Source organism: Platichthys flesus, chromosome 5 (genome assembly GCF_949316205.1).
Source record: "Platichthys flesus chromosome 5, fPlaFle2.1, whole genome shotgun sequence".
Lineage (NCBI taxonomy): Eukaryota > Metazoa > Chordata > Actinopteri > Pleuronectiformes > Pleuronectidae > Platichthys > Platichthys flesus.
In genome coordinates, this window is record NC_084949.1 from 15,776,417 (window position 1) to 15,784,074 (window position 7,658).

Below are 7,658 nucleotides of genomic sequence, written 5' to 3' on the forward strand. Positions count from 1 at the left end.
TTCTCAGACGAGAACTTGAGTGAATGCAATACGCTTCCGTAATTAATAAAGGGCAAACATATTCAACTTAAATGAAATAATTTGTCACTTTATAAAGCACATCATCTTATCATAAACCTAACGTGAAAAATGATTAGTCTGAATGATACAAAGTCTCAGTGCAAGCATACGTTGCCCCACGTATTATAAAAATAAACACAAACACAAAAGTGTCCTTACACTCAGCAAAACTCTAAAGGTAAGATTAGAGTTCAGTCTATAATAATGACAATAAGAAACGAAATGTCCACAAACCTTGTGCCCTCATCAGCCAAACAACTGAAGCTAATGTTTTTCATTCATCAACGAGGCACACCTGCCATTTTATCGATCCAGCTTTTGGTTTTCTGAACATCCTTTTCAAAATAAAAGTATACCATTTCTCCTACCGTCAACACCATTTCAAAATAAATGCATCAAATACCAATAGTGCATCTGTTTGGACAAAATTTACACAGGATTCAGAAATATATAACTATATATCTATAAAATATTTTCGAATGAAAAACGAAATATTTATTAGGTCACTTACACCACTCAATCCAAGAGGTCTCTCATACAGCAGGGCTTCTTGTAATTACTATAAGTGTGATACATTATTTAATTCCAGTCTGGCAATTCTTATTTGAAGATATTCTGGATTTTGTATGTGCAATATTACATATTGGACAATAGTTTTCTACTACATAATAGTTTATGAGTCTGAGTCTATCCATCTGTCTATCTATCACACATAGTGCAAACAAGCATGATGTGTTGTTGCTATTTTCACACCAACGTAGCTTTCATTTTTCAGTCTAAAGGGTGTTGTTTAATCAACAAATGCTCTCGTTCCCACCTATGTTGTTTGGTCAGATGCTTTGTTGATGCATTGTTAACTAGACGCAGTGCTAAGTGATACCAACAAAAACCTGCAAGTCAGATACTTGAAGTTGTCTACATAACAAGGAAGAAACCTTTGTCTGTTGTTGGCAATATTTTGTTTTTATATTCGCACAAAGCATACAAAAGAGAATTCAGCGGAGGAAATTGTTTTCAGATGTTATGATAAAAAGAATATTCAATAACAGTTAGAAAACTTTGAGGTAAACTAATTCAGGAAGAACAATGTCATAACAGTTATTATAGAAAAGGTAAATATAAATCAGTAAAAATGTGAATGTTACTGGTCAAATAGTGTGTATCTGCCCTCTTTGTGGTTTAAAATGGAATGTGTGGTTTAAACCACATGACATCTCATGCAAACATAAAGACCACTGACCTATATTCGAACATTCAGAATTCGGAAACTTTTTACAACAACTTGCTGCTTGAACAAAGGTGTTGTGCTCTCCATCCTCTGTCTGCTACTGTGTGTATCCAACCTTTCTATGGAACACGACTTCTGTTAAACACATATCTTCATCCTGAGAAACAATACAACAGTAAAAATCATTCCTCTTTGGTCTCTGTGTGGGCTGTCGGACTTCCAGTTCAGCGTCACACACGTCTCCGTCCTAGAGGGTTTGACATTTGTTAGAATCACGACCGTGTATTGATTTGATACCTTGATGTGTTACAATTCACTGTCAAAGTATTTTTTTCTACTTTGAACAGCTCATGCATCCGCTCTGTGTTGCATGTGTGGAGTATACAGTGTGAATCAATTACAATTAATACACATTATGGTGGTTGGCCACGAGTTGCTGCAAGTGAAATACCTGATTTCCTCTTGTGCGATCACTGGAATTAGATCCTTCCTCGTGGACCTCTGGTTCTTTAGCTGCAAATGTTAATATTGTGTCATTTCTGAGAATTAATTTTTTTATGTGATTAAAAAAAAAATTCACATAACACAAAAAATATGATAATATGGAATTAATCATTAGCAATGTGGAGAACTGAGAAGATGACAGCATGTACCTGTTCTCCTACAGAAGTGATAAACCAGACTGGACAACAGGAGAGAGGAGAGAACGGCGGAAGCTGGACACAGAGAGAAAAGCAGCGTCCAGCACAGATCACAGCTTCGAGCAGTCACACGTTGTTTAGACTCAACTGGAAAAACAAACATACACTTCTACTAATTAGCTGTCGTAGTCCCGTTTTGCTGTTTAATCTCGTAGCACTATCATCAAAAGTAAAAACATTTTTTTCGTGTGTTACATTTTTAGATACACTTCCACACACTCTCTGTATATATATGTTATATACGATCTGGGCAGCAGAAAACACTGTATTTGATGTATCAAACATTCATTTACCAAACTAAACACCTTTTGAGTTTTCATGACTTTTTAGAGTCAGTGTCTTAACTCTTGTAATCTGGTGTCTGACATATAACCCTATTCAAAGTTTGTAACTATGTCAGTTTCCAACAATATGTGGAGCGTTGTGTTCAAAACAGGTGTCAATCAGCAAATGCACAATGTCAAGACTCACATTCTTTTGTAAGATGTCTCTGATTTGTCAGGAACTAAAAACCAGTTGATAATAATGCAGCAATTTTTCCAGTTGATGTTGTATGTGGAGAGTATTTTCTTGTTATTTATGGATTTCTATTGCAAAACACTCAAAGAGAACTAATAGCAGGATACCTACAAGTTAAAATCATTCTTGTGACGTTGCCATATCTTGTAGGGATAAATTTATCCTGGTGTTCAGCCTTCCCTCTGTTGGCCTCTTCTGTTCCACAGTAGTAGAGACCCTCATCAGATTCACTAATGTTCGTGATCAGCAGGTCATAGGATTCAGAGAAGGTATTCCTCACCAGGTGGAAACGAGGGAAGGGATGCAGATTGTCTTCGTATTTATGGTTTAGCGGTAATAGTTCAAATGGGTATCTTGTCGTCATAACAAGTGTTGGCTGGTTCACATGAGAACAGTTCCTGTACCACACTATATATTCTCCAGTGGAATGTTTGCAGTCACAATAGAGAGTGGCGTTGTCTCCTGGGCTCACTGTTAGATTCAACACTGATCCAGAGATATGAGCTGGACTGCTGGCAACAGACCCTAACAAGCAAACACAGGTAAAGAAACAACATTTTAATTCTAATGTTACAGCGTTTTACTTTACAATCAAACCTTCTTAAAGGAACGAGTGGATAGGTTTTTAAGTTAAATTTCAAATTTAAAGGACAGAAAATCATAATTACCAACAAGAATGATGATGAAAACATGCAACTGATCCATGTTTGATCACCATCAGTAAAAGAAAGACACTCTAGTCCAAAGGTCTAAACTTGGGTTCATATCCTCTGCAGACTTTTCCGTTAAAGGAAATGAAGGTGGTGATTGGCTAGTTGAAAGGTTTTTTCTGTTGCTGTTTTCTATTGGTGTGATGCTCAATAATGTTTTGGCCAATGATTGAAAAGAAATTTCCTGCACTAAAGAGAAAAGAAAGAAACTTTTGGAAACTACCAACCTTAACAAAGGTTTTGCAATTTACACTGTATTCTAGAATTTTACAATGTGCAACATCGTGGCTAGAGATGTAAAAATGAATGGCATGTTTTGATGCTTCTGCTCCAGTTGAAATTGGAGAGTTTTACATTGAAGTTATAGAACACCTATGTGTCACAGTACGTATAGATATTAGATTTTTATGCAACTCACTGCAAATGACTAATGCATTTTGTTGGAAACTTAACTGCAACTGGATTATGTTATATGAATTGAGTGTGTGGTGTCATTTAGTGTGTTGGGCAATATGAACATTTTTTGATACTGAACATATAAATGTTCAAATTCTATTTATTTTCAGCCAGAAAACAGATGTAGACAGCAAACAGCATTACTGAATCTTTTTATGATCATGTTTAAGCCTTAATGATCTTAGGCTGGTTTCATACAGAACAAGTTCAGATTGATGTCAAACGAATTGTGTTTAAAAACAAGAACCAAAATCTTTTCATTTTAAAAGGCTTAATAATGCAGTAAAGTGGATATTACACTGAAAGAATAGAGTTTTGGGTGAAAAACTAATTTAACCATTTAACATGGTTCATGAAAGCTTACAGTAGGAGTTTGTTTTGCATGGTCAGAATACATAGCAGGTTTGTGTTGTGAGTTTGTTTTTGACCTTTGCATATTTATTCTGACAGGAAGATACATACTATAGCCATTTATAAGACTTGCAGAACTTATGTGTTTTGTTTAGTCGGCCTGAGATTTTCAAAAATCAAGTTGATGCAGGTTTAATGGGACTTTACGGACTTTGTTATCTGTGCACGAACCAACAAAAATCATCTCTCTGCGAGCAAATCACACTCACTCTGTGTGCACAGTGCAAGCATCATCTGTGGTTGAGTGAGATGTTGGTGTCTTTACTTTCTGATCATCATCAATGACCACAGTGAGGCACCAAGATATTAGGCAGGTCACTAATATGGTGTTTCGACTGGGTTAAGTGCACAGCTCTGCAGGGACTGTTTGTCTCTGTGGGTTTTCTGTGAGCCTGATCTCACACACTTGATCAGGCATCCGTGCTTATAGCTATTAAAAGAAAAAAGATACAAAATAGAAATAAGAACAATGTGTATACCGTGAGGGCTGAGATTATATAATTTCTTAAACATGATAAAAGAGTTACCTGGCAAAACTGTCATAAAAACAATTTCAGTTGTTGTCATGAAGTAGGTTCAGTGTTGTGCTTGGTGAATCGTTTCATGTCAAGGATCAAATCTTTACCTCAGTCACAGCTGAAATGCCCCAAGAATATATCTTCAACAATCGTTTGGTGCATCTTTACCTCCGTATCCAGGGGCCTTTAAAGTGAGTTAACCATCTCTCTTTAGGTTTATCTCAAGTTTTACTGGCCCAACTTTCACCCTCTTAGATCACCATGGCAACAGGGCTAAGCTGCAATGAAACAAGTTCACCTCAGAGGATCAGCTCAAAACCTGACAAGATGTTGACCACGGACCAATCAGGTCACAGGGAAACCTATTAGTTCTAAAGGATCCTGAACTTATACAATAACTGTTTGGCTTTTTCCAGGTTTCCATGTGTCATTGTGTTTTTTTAATTGATTCTGTAAAATATATAGAAAGTTACATATAAAACAACATAATGACCATGGTTGTTTATGAGAACCCATGGATTGAATTTATAGAGGCCCACCAGTAGCAGGCTTACCAGCTTAAACCTCCGTCTGGGATGGGGAGGGGCTCCAATGAGCCCATATGCATCTGCAACATGAGAAGTGTGTGTTGGTCATTGAAGAGACATATTTGCTAATCCAACAACATATGTGAAGTTTTCTAAGTGCTCGAAGGAAGCAACTTTTTGACATTATGGTCAAGGTCCACCTGCTGATGATCATGTGTTACAACACACTGCAGTGAGATTGTTTTGTCGAATGAAACATCAGCATTCAGATTTCCACAAGATAAAACCCATGTACCCGTTACCTCTTAGTTTGACTCTGCTTTGTGTTTTTCTTCCATATCGCCACTAGCTTGATTGTGTTGCCATTAATGCTGCTTACTTGATATTCTTGATGGGGATATGACATTTTTCACTGATGTGATTTGATCCAACAACCGCCTTTCTGATCACTTTGAGGATACTGGGACACGAGTTAATCAATACTCTGCACATTTTGAAAAGAAGCATGCTAAATATGTTTGTCTTTTATTCTTCTTACAAATCCTTTAGTGCTATACACCGTTTATATACAGTGAATCATTCTGGTTAACAACATAACTGAGGAAGACTTAATGTGGAAGTAGGAATTGTACTTCATTTGACTGTGATGGAAATTTGACCTGGTGAGAATTCTGAAATAAAGAGATCCGAGAATAATAGTCTTTTAGGAGGATTTTATTTCTTGATCCAATGAAGGTCAGACAGTCATACAGTGTGGGATGAGCATTCTGCAGAGGGAATGAACAATAAAAAAGTTTCAGGTGTGTCTCTGTGTGTGTGTGTTAGGGCTCTGTGTTTGTGTGTATGTGATAGAAATATGTTAGTTGTTTGAGTGTTTCTATGTGAACTATGTGTTCGAACTGAGCGAATAGTGAAATCCCAGGAGATAAGACACAAACACCTGCTGATGGCCTCCTCAGAGTCTTGGTTGGGAAGAGAAGCATTCTGCAGATATGTGGCTCTGAGTTTCACACAGAAAAATGTTATGCAGTTCTAATTTCCATCATGTCTATCTATTTATAATGGCATTATCATTTTTTTTCTTTTTCTGATTGAGAAGGGGGCGTATTCTCCTGATGCTGTACAGCATGAACCTACAGGAACGTGTTGTTACAGTAATGTTGGCAGTAAGGTAGAATTGGCTGTCGAGTGTCACACCCAGGTTCCAAGCAGTCAGGGTGGGGGTTAACACAGAGTTGTCAAAGTTAATAGTCAGGTTGTGGGTGGGAGATTCTTTCCCTGGAGGAAAAAGTAGTTTAGTCTTGTCAAGGTTCATTTTCAGGTGGTGTGCTGAGAGATGTCAGTCAGACAGGCAGAGATTCGTGCTGCTACCTGTGTTTCAGATCGGGGACAAGACAGGTTTAGTTGGGTGTCATCAGCATGGCTATGGTAGGAAAATTCATGTGAGTGAATGACAGAGCCGAGAGAGTTGGTGTACAGAGAGAAGAGGAAGGGACCCGGGACTGAACCTTGAGGGACCCCGGTAGTGAGAGGACAAGGTTCAGACCCAGATCCTCTCCAAGTTATCAAGGAAGTGCCGTGATGAGGTAGGAAGAGAGCAGAGAGAGAGCAGAGCCTGAGACATCCTGTTCCTGAAGGGAGGAAATAAGGATCTTGTGGTGCAGCAGAGGGGTCTAGAAGGATGAGGACAGAGGAGAGAGAGGCTGCTCGACCAGTCTGAAGTTGCTTAGAGACAAGGAGGACAGTCTCAGTTGAGTTGTTATGGTGGAGATAGGAGGAGAGTCGATCAAAGAGTTTTGGTAGCAAAGGGAAGAAGAGAGACAGGTCTGTAGTTATTTACTTCAGACGGGTTGAGGGTGGGTTTCTTCAGGAGAAGATTTACTCTTGCCTCCTATAGAGAGTTAGGGAAACAGACAGTTGACAGGGAAGTGTTGCTAAGATGGGTGAGAAAAGGAAAAAGGTCAGGAGCGATAGACTGGAGTATATGAGATGAGGTCAAGGGGGCAGGTGGTCGGGCGGGCGGAGGTTACCAAGATAAGAACTTGATTGGGAGACAGGGGATTGAAAGAGGAAAGTGAAGGAGATGAAGATGAAGTTGATGGAAAGTTAATTATAGATGGAGGATTAGAAAATGAGGAGCGTATGTCATCTATCTTTTTTGTAAAGTAGTTGACAAAGTGGCTTGGTAGAAGAGTGGAAGGCGGAGGGGGGACTGGGGGGGTTCAAGGAGGTTGGAGAAGATGGAGAAGAGCTTTTTGGGTTAGAAAATTAGGTTTGAATCGTAGATTGGTAAAAAGTGCTTTTGGCTGTGGAAATAGAGGCAGAAAAAGAGGAGAGAAGCGACTGATAAATGAGCAGGTCGTCAGGGTGTTCATCATTTCATTTCTGATGCATTGAGTCAGCCAACCACACAGATGGGGAGGACTTGCGGACCTGTCGTGATGTAAGAGGACAGAGAGAGTCAAGAGAGGAGGACAAAGTAGAAATGAGAATGTCTGTGGCAGAGTAAGGATGCATGAGTGAGAAAT